The following is a 14,265-nucleotide window of genomic DNA, read 5'->3' as shown; positions in this document are numbered from 1 at the left end:
CAGAATGTTAGAAGATGTTTGCCATAAGCATTTTAGTAGGTTTTTTAAATAGAATAAGCTAGAAGGACTCCAAGAATGGCCTTCTCAGCTGCTGTGGTTGCACTTCTTGTGTAAGTGTTCAACGCACCGCCATTTCCATTTACATAAACAGTTTGCTACAATTTGTGGGGCTTGAACGCAGCACTAGATTCCTTTGTTGATTTTCCTGCTCAAGCTTACCGGATTCAACTAATGTGTTAATGCCAATTACATCAAGCAGTCAGTGAAATTGCTCTGTTTATATGTTCTTAGACTGGGTGCTTGTATCCTTTTAAAGTTTCTCAGTCTTGATCTTGGACTATCACCACATTTTTGTGTTTTCTTTACTCCATTACCCCTGATTAGACTGTTTAGCTAAATAACGAGCCTTGAAATGAAATGAGTAAGTTAAGGCAAGAGAGATGCTAATTGCTGAAACACCACAAAGGACAAGAAAGACAAACTCGCAAGAGGAGAAATCTAAGTGACTTTGATTGCTCAGCTGGCTAGTGTTTTAATATGAACAGTGATTAAAGGGACAGGTCAATGGGATAGAGATCGGTAAATAGGGTTGGAAATGGTGGTTGAAAGTGCACATTTGGTGACTGTGACAGTTGTGCATTAATTAGTGTAATATGTTAAAAACAGAACAGCAGCTGTTCCTCAGGTGTTACCAATGTCAATGCAGGACATTATCAGACTATCGGCAAGAACAGTCTGTTGAGAGCTACAAAGACAGCGATATTATAGTAGCGTTGCAATGCATAAACCCCTCATTGCAAAGATAAATGCACATTTGAGAGTTCTGTGGTACAAAAAGCATAAGCACAGGTTAGAAATAAAGTGACATCATAAGATTAGGCACGCTTCACCATATTGTTTTTGGGATCCACTTGTCCTCTTATGAGGAAAAGTCACTGTTAATTATTCTGGATGATCCTCTTTACCCTCAGACAGAAATTTCTATTTTAATGGGATTGGTCTCTTCAGGATAACACTACCACATCCACAGGGCACAGGAGTTAACAAAATGGGTAATGATTAATGAGTATGAAAATAATGTAAGTTAGATGTTACGGCCATCACAGTCACCAGATCTCAAGCCACTTAAACATTTTTTGGCTGATGTGTTAAGCAGCACGCTCTGTCAGCGTCATCAAAACACCACCTGAGGGAATATCTTTTGGTGGCCCAATACCTTACCTATGTTTTCTTTTCAAGCAGTGCTGTACAGTACAGTATGGTTGCAAATCCATCATCAGACATTTTGTTGTCACTTCCACTGCCAAGCTAACTGCACTGTACCTGAGTGCCCATGCTGAATTTGGTTACCCTTCTTGTTGGGGCACCAAACGTACAGAGCTAGAAATAGTGCTAACCCTGCCTAAACACTGCCTTATGGTTGTTGGTTGACCACTGACATTTTCAAGACTGATGTGAATTCATTTAGTAGCTGGATCTGAGAAGAAAGTTCCCTTACAATTACAGTTTAACTATCAAAAATGATATGTTCACATCAGTTAATAAAATAATAATCAGCACATGAACATCATGGACATATAATCTTCACAAGTGCTTTGTAAGGATTAAAAATAGACTTTTTAAAAGTGTCAAAGGTACAATATTCTGTTTGGTAAGAATAGAAGAACTTAATGTTCCATGAGCCCTATTAACAAAAGGTTGTCCCAAATAATACATTAGAGTGCATCACTACAGACCAATGGGATATTCTGAAACAACTTGATTAAATGCGTTGTGTTGTGTGGGTTGTCGGACTCTCTCTTATCAAAAGGACAGTTTGTCCTTCTTGTGTAAAGCAGAAGCTGCTCCGAACTCCTGCTCAGGTTCTCAGAGTTCTTTCCTCCCCCACAGTCCTGTGATCATTCCTCATACTACAACCATACAGTGAAGGTGTCTATTAAACCAACAAATTATTAGAGAACGATCTAGACAGAAGAAGCAGGACTAGACAAAGTACAAAACTTCATTATTTAACTAAAATAATGGACAGTGTAGGACATCGCAGCTATGTGTGGAAGTTGATGAACTCAAACCCCTGAAGAAGACTAGTGATGATGATGGGACATAGCGTCCATGAACAAAGGGCTAAATGGGACAAGAGGGGAAAGTCAGCTGCTCAGGGGAAGACAAATCAGTGATGGCAGGAGAGCAGCCGAAATGGCTATTGGAGCAGCAGGTTTCCAGGGGCACAGGCAGCACCTTCACTAAACAAACCAATGTCAGTCCAGTCCAATGGTGTTAAGAGACCAGGGCAAAGGTCTAAGAGACAGGCATCATCCAGCAAATGGAGCAGATAGGTCAAAGTTCACTATATTATAGTACATGGCATATATAACAAACTTACAAACAGTTTTAATTGTTGAGCTCAACTATAAAACATATCAGTTTGTTTTTTTTTAATATTTCAGTATCAACAATAAAGCTTACATACATACTGGATAAATCATTAGGGGAAAAGACCCTAATAAGCCCCGTGCCATGTAAGCCCACTTGTCCATTATGTTGTGAAATGCTGTAGAATTTGGAGTTCTTTAACCAGCCAGTAATACTGGAAATCTCATCTAATAAATACACATAATCTTTGAGGTCTGAGTCAAAATAATTCCTTTAGTTTGAGACGTTTGTGAATGTAGAGGGTCTGTCCTGAACACGCAACAAAGTCAACCTGAAAACTCTGCTTTAAAAATAGATCTGGGAAATAAACATTTAGTGTGACAAAAAAGCAAATCTTACTAATATTTCGCAAATATATAAATATATGACTATGTCTGTATCAAATACGTTTGGTTTGATATAAACCTGTGAAATTGGATAAAAGGTTGAAAAAATGAGTGTCAGTTTAAAATTCACATTTACAACAGGTTTAAACTGTTGCTGTAGTTTCTGTCTGTGCCACAGGGTGTCAGTCACAACGTCCTGTGGATTCCATACTGGTCTTGGAGATCTGTGTTCCGGGTGGTTAGTAAACTGTGTAAACTCGCAGATCACAGCATGTTAAATACCTCTGCACCTTATTCCACTACCTCATGCTCAGAAACGAGTGCTGTGTCGGCGCTGCACTGTCCTGTCTGTTTACAGTGCCTAATGTCTGTTTAATTTATCGTATTTATTGTATTGTTTCTAGCTTAATTTTTTGTTTGCACACTGTCTGCACGTTCACACTTTGTACTTTTTGTTCCTTGTTGCACCGTGTTGTTCCTGGAGGAACGTAATTTCACTCCACTGTGTACTTGTACATAGATGGAATGACAATAAAAGCCTCTTGACTTGACTAGTTCTAACCACCATCTGCAACACCTGCTCCAGTGTTAGGACTGGGGAGTGGCATGTTAGATGCAGGTTAAAATTAAAATCTGCAGGAAAGCAGATCTTCAGGATAACGGTTGATGACCGCTGCTCTAAAACAACTGGACAATTTCCCCTGTCCAAATGTCCCCTGTCCAATGTCCTGTGGTTAAATCTATTTGAGAGAACTAATGGTGAAAAATGAAATGTTTAGTGGACATAATTTGTGATTGAATAGGACAAAGACCAGCTTTGTTGTCTATCAATAAAGAGGGTTATTAATTGCATTTAATTGCATGTATTTTTACATCACCAGTCTGGTGAGTTTATTATTGCTGTATGTATTTTAGGTCTGTGGCTAAAGCTCTTTATATTCATAATGTTGATAATATGTACTGTCTAGCGTTTTGTTATTTTAAATGAGTAACATCAAGAAAACAGTGTCCATGGCCTACCTATCCAGCTACGTTTAGCAGGCTGAATATTCTTCACAAGGGGGAGCAATTAGCACTCAGCAGCTTTTACATACATGACTTAAATGAAGGAACTTGCATAAATAACTGTCATGTAAATAATTACACTCACACAGACACATACACACACACATTTTCTAAACCGCTTACCCTTCTGGGTCACTAGTGGGTGCTGGAGCCTATCTCAGCAATTATTGGGCGGAGGGCAGGATACACCCTGGACAGTCAATTGCAGGGAAATAATTACAAGAACATTGAATTCATCAGCTAGTTTGTGGGTGACTTCAGAAAAGAAAAGCAGAAGGGGTGCTATGGAAGAGGGGAACTTCATCATCAGAGACGCTGTGTGGAGAGGACAAGGCAGAACAGTCTGACGTTAGACTTGGCAACTGTGTTAGATCGATAAATAATGGGACCCCCTCCCATAAAAAACAAAACTGTTCTCTTATGTAAATATCCAGTTCATTCTGTTATACTCTACTGTACATTTAGAAGAATAAAAAGTGATGTTATGAGGCACATTTGAACTTTAAGCTAATGAAATACTTGGTCATGAGTGTGTCCACTGTGAATGAATGACTGTGTAGGTCATTTTTCATGTACTTGAAGATTTCCAGAGTTGAAGTCAGACTGATGTTTTTGGGACACCACGCCAGCAGGACATGCTTTAGTTGACTTCTAGATGAGCAAACATTGAACAAAGAAGACAAAAACATCAAGATTAACAAAGGTAACATAAAATCATACATTTAACATAGTAAGTCTGAATGTTAAACAATGATGTGATAAGTGTGTGTATATATATAAAATCCTTACCTTTTGTCCGAAGCTGATGAAATGAGCTTTTTTGCCCACATAGAAATTAAATCTATGACTCCTCTTTTTCACAACAACAGCCTCTCGGTCATTTAATGGGCTGGAGCTGGAAGAGCACGTCTCCTGGCTAGAGATGCTGCGATTCTCCAGTGTGTTTCTCACTATTTCATTGCCAGCCTTGCTCGAGTGGATGACGCACTAGTACACTTGACATCATGTACAGAGATGTGATCAATCCTCTCAGATTCAGCTTGCTCAGAATTCACGAGCAATGCCAGAGGATCCTCCGTTTCTCCAGAGGTTCTGTAGTTCAAGCTCAAAGGCTTGTTTGAGCTGCTCTCCTGGGCTTCAAGACTCATACTTGTTCCTTGCATGTCTTGGTCAAAAACCATCAGTGAAACTGATAGATCAGTTCAATTTGAGGATTCTGGTTTCAGACTCAAAATGTATTTATCCACAAAAACGTTGACCTGCACTGAAGGGACCTGGATAAGATCCCTCAGTAGATCCTGTTCCTGATCCATGAATTCTGATCCTTTTACAGAGCGACACAACATGCAGGAATCTAAACAAGCTTTTCAACAAGACAGAGGCTACAAAGCATCAGCAAAACATCAGACCCTTGTCAAACTACCAGAATTGCATCATAAAAACTAAACTACTCTGTCATGATGTGATCTGGACTCACAAAGTCAAATGTCCAGTTAAACTTGAAAAGATCACTCCAGGGATCCAAATTTTGGTGTGTAACCTATATATCACCCCATTTCCTGTGGTGAATTGTAGGTCTCTTCTTCAAAGTGAGAGTGTGGTTCTAGTGCGATGTAGAAGCTTCTCAGAACTCCTGCTCAGTTCATTCCCTCCCACAGTCCTGAAATCACTCCTCAGCTCTAAAACACAGGTGCATTGCTCACTGTGGGCCTGGTGTGATCTTAACTTCTCCACCTGGAAGCTGCATAAATGTTAAACATGTAAGATCGTCAGGGGCAAAAGTGCTGAGTTCTTTCATCCTCATGAATATTTAACACCTTAAGTAAATAAATGAGACTGGAAAAGCTCTGATTGGGTCATTACACATTATTATTGGCAGATGCTCATCATGGCAACATTTACACAGCTACATGACTCCATAGGCTGTGCAGAGGCAGCCCTTTTTATTTAGCACTGGAAAGAACTGGATTGTAGAGCTTAGTTTACAGGCTACTCATAAAGATCTCAGGGAACCAGTTTTATCTGTACAGTACAGTAGTGCTGTCATCAGTTCACTAACTGGATCAGAGTGTTTGGTAAAAGGCTACCTTGAGGGGAAAATGACAGTAACTAAGTGAAAAATGATGGTAACTGAGATAAATATTCCTGTATCTGAGTTAAACACGTGAAATATGTCAGTAGGTTCACTAAGTTAAAGCTGCCTGTGTCTAAACAGAACATTGATTTTTAAACTCTACAGTGGATTTGAGTGGCTTTAAAACTCTATATTAATCAAAATAATAGGCAACTAAGCCACAAACCAGCTAGGAAAACATCTGGGTATGAAAGAGCAGATAGCATATGCAGAACATCACTCTGTATGGATCTACACTGTCAATATAGATACTGTTATCCATACATATCTGTTTATCATCCCTCTCTAGTTGGTTCAGATAAATCCCGTCTCATTTTGTTCACTTTTTACAGGACAAGTCTTAAATCACAATTAAGCAGAAACACTTTAAGCTCTCACTGTGATTAAAAGATGTTGTTCAGTATGAGAACTAACTGTGAAAATAAGGCAAAATGATCTTCCCTAAATAATATACTGGGAATGTCACTTCTACAGTGTAGCAATGAAACAACAAATTATTACTGTAGAGATAAAATACTGATTAATTTTTCTTTAAAAGGCTATTTTTCATTACCCCTCATAGTTAAAAGGGAAAGTTAAAAACAAAAAGATGCTCATGAATGTTTACAGCTCTAATTAATAATTAATAACAGAAAATTACACATATACACACTAAAAGGGGCTTGTGGCAATTTACAGAAACAGGACTGGTATAATATCTTTTTTTGATATTATCTCTCTTTATGAGATTGAATGTGTAAAATTAAATAAATAAACACACACAGGACTTTGTTACAGATGCATTTATTAATGCTGAACACATAATGCTTTATAAATGCATTCATAAGGTGTTTGTTCTGAGCTGTTCAAACAGACATCTGGGTCTGAACCCCTGATGATCAAGCCGAGGGCAACAGCAGCAAGGAAAAACTCCCAGACGTGAGGAAGAAACCTTGAGAGGAACCAGGACTCAACAGGGGAACCCATCCTCCTCGGGTCGACACCAGATTGGAAAGACAATGAAACCTTCGTCATCAGAAACGGATGGTAGTGATGGAAATTTATAGGGTGTTAAACTGGAAGGAGGAGGGGTTTCAGGCACAGTCCTCCTCCCAAATTTCAGGTATTTCATAACTTCATTAATAGTTACACACATAATACTTTATAAAATAAGAGTTTAAAGCTTAATAATGTCAGGATTCTTAGCACATTATAGTATCTGTTCATCAGAACATTGTAAACATGAATGATGTTTTACATTATATATAATTATAATGAGGTTCTTGTCTATGTTCTGCAGAGCCAGGCCTTCATCCAGCTAAACATTTATTGGGTATAGAAGACAATTCTGTATGGAGTTGGAAAATGGAAGCTGGTTTTTGGTGGATCTGGCACTGCACCAAATTGATTTTATAAAGAATTTATTTTTTAGATGTCATAATTTTTATATGTAATTTGGATTTGATAGACTTTTTTATCTATCTGGAAACTGTAATGTCAGGCTAGCTGGTGCTAGACTGTTAGCATTTAGCAACAAATGCTTAATCAGTAGCAGCTCAGATAACTGACAGTGGAGACAACCAGTAAATGACATCTGACTTTTTTAAGAATATACGTAACTTTAGCAACGGCCTTAAGCTAGATTTGCTACTTAAAGCCTTAAACAATTCCTGCATTTGCAGAATATAATTTAAAAGACAATTTAAAAGTTTTCTATCACTTAAAGCCTGTAATGTTCTGGTACAAAGCTCTATAAAATGTTATAGTGCATTAAACTTAAGTGTATACAGTGTTCTTTTGAAGAGATATCATGATGCATTAAGGATCCTAAATTTTTGAAGTTATACACTCTTGCTTTATAAAGTGTTATGTGTGTAATTATAACTATTTAAAAGTCCATACAAATTTATGCCTGATATTATAAGATGTTATGTAGACCGTACAACACCTTATAAATGCATTTTTGCTACATTATGATTACAGGATTCATTGGAAACGTTACCACAGCAACTTGAAAAGTAGTGCTTAAGATGGTCGAGTCATGCACTGGAAGGGGTTGGGCAGAGCTCTGCGTACAGCCTCGAAGATCCTGGACAGACATTTCCGTGTTTTCTTAAAGGGTTTCACCGTTGATTCTCCCTGTGAAGCTGCAAAAGATAAGACAAAACATAATTACAGAAACTGACAAAAATGATTTCTTATTTTAATCTCCAGTTTCTTCTATTACACTCTACATAATATTTAGAATAATAAAAGAGAAATATTGTGAGACACAGCTTATTAAATACTGCTGTGAGTTGGTCTAATGTACTTACACTCTTGAAGATTTCCAGAGGTGGAGGGAGACTGATGGCTGTCAGACATCATGCCAGCTGGACACACTTTACTTAACTTCTTCATTAGCAAACATGCAACAAAGATAACATAAACATCAGTATTCACAAAATTAACATACATTCTTATATTTAACACAATAATCAATAAGAATAAGAATGTTATCATTAAATTATGAATATATAAAAAGTTGTATGTACCTTTAATCTGATGTTGATGACAGGAGCTTTTTTACCCACAATAAAGCAAAACCTACGTCTGCTCTTCTTCACAGCCACAGTGACTGGATTCATAGAACAGCTCTCTTTCACTGGGCTGGAGCTGGAAGGTTCAGTCTCATAGTCCTGACTAGAGATGCTGAGGTTCTCCAGTGTCTCTCTCATCGTTGCACGTCCAGCACAGCTTGAGGTTGTGGGTGATGCACCAGGTCGGTCAAAGTGCATTAGAGAAGTGTCATCATTCCTCTGAGATTCAGTTTGCTCAGAATTCACGAGCAATGACTGAAGATCCTGCATTTCACCAGAGATGATAGTTGGATACGGTGACTCGTCTGAAATGCTGTTCTGGGAGTCAAATGCTGAACTGCTGCCTTTCACAGCTTGATTAGATACAGTAAGTGAAGCTGACAGATCAGCTCTGTGACAAGGTGCTGATTTTAGACTCAGCAAGTGTAAGAACAAGGTCTTAACTGAGTCTTCTAAAAAAGCATGGATCAGCAATGGAGGAACCTGGACAGGATCCCTCAGCACATTGCTCCTCACCCATGTTGTTTCTAGGACCGAGTCTGAGGAACGTCTCCAAACGTGAGCAGGTCCTGTAAGATGTCTAAGAATGTCTGATGCAAAATTTGTTAGTCTTTCTGCATGACAGCGTACAGTTTCATCAGACATCAGCAGCTTCAGTTGGTTCATTTCAGAGTCTTTCTGGTGGAGAGACTGAGGCAGAGCGACCGCTACAATTTCAGCAGCAGAACCAGATTTCTCAAAACTGATACCATCCTCATGGTCAGTGCTTCTCTCTGGTGCAGCAGAGGAACATGATGCGCGGACAGAAGAAAGAAGATCTTTTATCTTTCTAAACACGATGAATGGATTTGACTGAGAGATCCTCTCAGACGTGTCTGGTACTTTAGCGATACTGGTAAAGGAAATGTGTGAGACGTCAGCAAGACAGCTCAGCACATCAGAGCTGCTGTTCACAGTGGTCATTGCTGAATGCTTAGACTCCACATGTCTGTCTAAGGCATCAACAACTGCTTCAGCATTAGTAACAGCAGCATCTTGTACATCTGCTGAGCTGGCAGAGAAAACAGGTGAAGAGGAGATTTCTCTAGAAGAATCCAAAACGTGTCCAGATTCATCACTTGACATCTGTGAGGCTCTTTTGATTAAAATGTCAGGCTCCTCAGCAGGGGATGTGGAGATTTGGAGAGACACTTTAGAGGAGCTAGACAGAAGCAGCTCACTCTTATACAGCTCCACTACTTTGTAAATCACCTCATCCGTACAAGAGTCCAAAAAAAGCTGGAATCTTGGAGATGTTATATGGGGAGGTGAACTAACTGATAAAGCACTGCCACTTTGCAGCTCTGCTGTTGTTGTAGGCTGATCTTGTGGGGAAACCTTGCCTCTTTCTGAAAATGTCATTTGGAGTCCGTGTATAAATTCAAAGACTTTCTCATGCACACCTCTATATATGCGATGAGGAGCAGAGGGTACTTTTTTCTCTCGCTTTGAAGGTGGTCTAGTTGATGTACCAGCACTATCTGACTGGGCTGAGAAAAAACACTTTCGTAAACATTTCAAAAAATTGCCAATGATGTCTGAAGCTGTAGACTCAGCTTGAATGGACAAGGAAGGGTCTACAACAGATGGCTGGATAGTAGCTGAGCTGGAATCAGACTTAAATGACTGTGTGGACCCTGAGGCAGAAAGTTTTTCCCCAGTTTTTAGAAGGATCTCACCAACAGTCTGAATTGCTTTATTCTGAAACTGAGCACTAAAAAGGCTCTCAAGAGAACGATGGGACGAAGTCTGATCAGGTGCAGGATCTACTTTAAAAGCAGGGTCTAGTTTAGGGAGTGACGTCTCCTCACACTCTCCTAAATCTTTATCTGATGAACTAGTCTTTGATGAAGATCTAGTTCTGACTAGTTCACCCAAACCCTGGAATATATCATGTATTTCCAGTGAATCTTTGTCTCCCACTGGTGCTTGACACTCAGACGGTGTATCTGAGTGATAAAGCTGTACAATCTCACTGATGATGCTATTGGTGCAAGTTACAATGAGATCATCTAAATGGGACACACTGTGGACTCCAGACAGCTGCACATCAGAGGTGGGAACACTCTGTGTAGAGGAAACTGTCTGGCTCTGACAACAGGTCATGAAGAGAGTCTGAAGATAACCACGCACTCTTTCAGACAAGTTAAAGGGGGCTGAAAGAGACCCCACAGCTGAAATATCAGACCTACTTAAAGCTTTTGTAGGTGAGACAAGCGGAAATGCATCAAGTGACCTAATGATAGTATCAGAGTCACATTTGCCATCAATCACACTCGACTCAGCAAGTTTGTCCAAAGCACCAACAACGATTTCAGCAACATCAGCAGCAGCAGCAGCGTGTAAATCACTGGATGAAGATTTAAGTGTTGTTGATGAAGAGCATGATGCTGTAAAAGAGTGTGTTTGGCTCAATGTGCAACATGAATCCTTCTGTGTTGCACTTTGGAGCAGAATGTCACTGACCACCTGAATGGCCTTATGTAGAAATCTCTCAGATGTGACTGTGGATGCGTCTCCTTCAGGCTGGCTCAGGACTGGCACAGAGTCAAAGCTCATAACCTCTTCGGTTTCCTGTGGTCCAAAAATGGTGAGATCACTCTGATCACCTGGATGTAAACATGCTGTCTGGGATTCAGCACTGTAGAGATGTTTGGTCATTGACGTCTCTGATGTCTCTGAAACTCTTGATGAAGGTTCAGTGTTCTGTTTATCTTGTGTGTCTCTTGTCTTCACAAGTTGCTTGAACACACTGTAAAACTTCTTCACCTTCTCATTGACTCCTTGGAACATGTGGTTAACGGTGCTGAAAATTCCAGAGTCTTTAGCTGCATCACTTCTTAAATCATGATCGTGATCTTTCCTCTTTTCAGAAGATGGACTTGTCACTGACACCATTTCCATGTTTCCTGAAATAGTGTCTACGATATCCCTCGACGTGGCATCTAGATGACTTCGGAGCAGATCAGTTGGGAAGCCTGCCTCAGCCATTGCCTCTAACATAGAATCCAGGTCTGTTTCACTGGCAAGGCTGCTGGGTATCTCGGGGGATCTACTGCTCTTTTCTAAAACTCCAGTGCTGATAAGAAGGATTTGACTTACAGCTCTGGTAGCCTTTGTCTGCAGCTCTCCTTGTGGCTTGTGACGCACAATCAGACGTTCCTCTAAGTTTGAAGATGTGGCCATTTGTTTGAGTCTTTCAGCAGCAGCAATCAGTAGATCAGTGGTTTTATAATCTGATCTCCCAGCACTGCTGCCATCCAGGACATCAAGTACCACCATGATCACCTTAGTGGTAAGAGCATCAGTGTCCAGTTTTGTGGTCTCTTGTGTCTTTCTCAAAACTGAAGTGTCCACAAGGTGAGATGGTGGAATTTTTGCCTCCAGAATGTTCATCATCTCTTGAGCCACACGATCGCATGTCGTCTTCCAGTCCTTGGACCATGAAGATGTTTTATTGGAGGCGACCTTGCAGATTGAACTTCGCATCGCTGTTTTCACCTCACTTACAAACTCCTCAACGATCATGCATATCAGATCAGATGGGTCCTCAGGTGAGCTAGTTTGAGACAAAATAATGGGAAAAGAAAAGACACAGAAAGAAAAGAGGCATTAAGAAAAAGTCATTAATATCACATTCATTTTGATCTGAAACAGAACAGATGAGATCTTTTATATTTGAAGCTAATATTTTGAAGTTAACGTCTGTGTTTAGAAATGGGAGAAGCAGCATGTGCACAGATTAGAGCTCCTATCTTTATATAAACCTCTGATTAATGTATTTTCTGAATCTGAGTGAGCGCATGAAGAATTAATGACATGAATGATTTGTGTGTTTTTGATATTCATGCTTTCCAAAGTAAATATGGAGAATCACATCACTGTCCAAAACAATGAGCATCTTTAAAATGTTCACTTTACAGGACAGGAAAAATGTTCTTTTTCATGCAGGTTAAACTGAATGTATATTATTCCATGTGATTTTGGATCATTTCAATTTGGGGTGAAATTAAAGAATCACTACAACATAATAACAGCAGTTAATCTCTGACAGGTACAGCAGTGGAAACAGAGGCTGAGAGAAAATGAGGAGTGAACTTGTTGGGCTTTTAGTCTCACCTTTTAGCTGAGTGATCTGAAGAAGGTGCAGCGTTGGTGGAGGAGCTCATGGAAGCAGATTCAGCTTTCTTCTCCAGCTTTTCTTCTGCTTTCAGAATAGCTTCCATCCCAACTACACCAATCAGAGTTGGCAGGTAACTCTGTAAGGCTGATCTGCAGACAGATGTGACGATCTTTGTGCACAAAGACGCAAACTGCAGTTTTGATTCCTGAAATAATCAAAGACGTGTTTCAGGATTTTTCTTTTCTTAGAACATCTTCAGACTGAAACCTGTAAAAATGTGTGATCATTATCTTTTCTGTACTTACTGTTTTCGGAACATTGCTGCTCAAAGTCTTCCATTCCCTGAAAATCAGTTATTACACGATTAGTGTGTTAATGACAATAATAATAACAATAATAATAATAATAATAATAATAATAATAATGATATTCTCATTATCATAGCAGAGAATGAAACTTACTCATCACTCAGACTGAAGACGATGTCCAAGATGTCTTGGAAGCATCGTAGTTTGTGTGGAGAAGGGGGCTCCTGTGGGGGCTTCCCAGCAGTTTCTTCCCCAGTGGCTTTGTTTCCTCGCTGATTCTCCATTATGATTTACTCAGATTTCTAGAGATCAAATAAAAGTAGCAATCAGATTAATACTACTACTACTACTAATAATAATAATAATAATAATAAGGACAAAAACAACAACAACAACAACAACAACAATAATAATAATAATAATAATAATAATAATAATAATAATAATTAGAAGTTACTATTGCTGTAATTTTATGAGCAAAAAAGAAATGTAATCTGACTTAGTTAAAAAAAATAATATACGCCCTTAAATATAAAATAGTTATTCTTCTATTATATATATTATATACAATATATATACAATACATAATACAAAATATAATATATTGTATTTTTAGAAATGTGGACATTTATTTATGTTTTGTAAATAAATACTGAAGATTAAAAGTAAATAAATAGTTTCAAAAACGAAAAGTAGAGAAAGATGCGAGAATATTGACTCAATAATAATAATAATAATAATAATAATAATAATAATAATACAACCGACAACAACAACAATAATGACAGTTCTTTTTTTCTGACAGATAGAACTACAGCGTTTATTGTAGAAGGTCGGTGTGATCTGACCGCCAATAGTAATAACAATAAAAATAATGATAATATTTATAATTTATATTAGTTTTTAAAGGCAAGAGCACACGAATCAATCAAATACCAAGATAATACAAATGTTCTCTCTCATTCTAATTGTTCTAGATTGTTCTAAATTGTTCTCTCTCGGGTTCTTTTTGACTGTCAGTTCTTTTTCCGGACATTTTAAACACAACTGATGAAATTCGAACTACAACGTATTTGGTCGGTTTGCTCTGGCCGCGTATATTAAACACTAATAATAATAATAATAATAATAATAATAATAGTGAGGGAAGGTGTGAGGAGAGTCAGAGTCAGAGGAATGAAATTACAGCCTACCTTTAGCAGCTCATCTTCATTATGACGTACTGATCAGCTGGCTGGAGTATTTATATGCGCCCGGACTCGCCCATTGTGACGTCATC

The sequence above is a fragment of the Colossoma macropomum genome, unplaced genomic scaffold, assembly GCF_904425465.1.
Source record: "Colossoma macropomum unplaced genomic scaffold, Colossoma_macropomum, whole genome shotgun sequence".
NCBI lineage: Eukaryota > Metazoa > Chordata > Actinopteri > Characiformes > Serrasalmidae > Colossoma > Colossoma macropomum.
Note: the sequence above shows the minus strand (reverse complement) of the source record.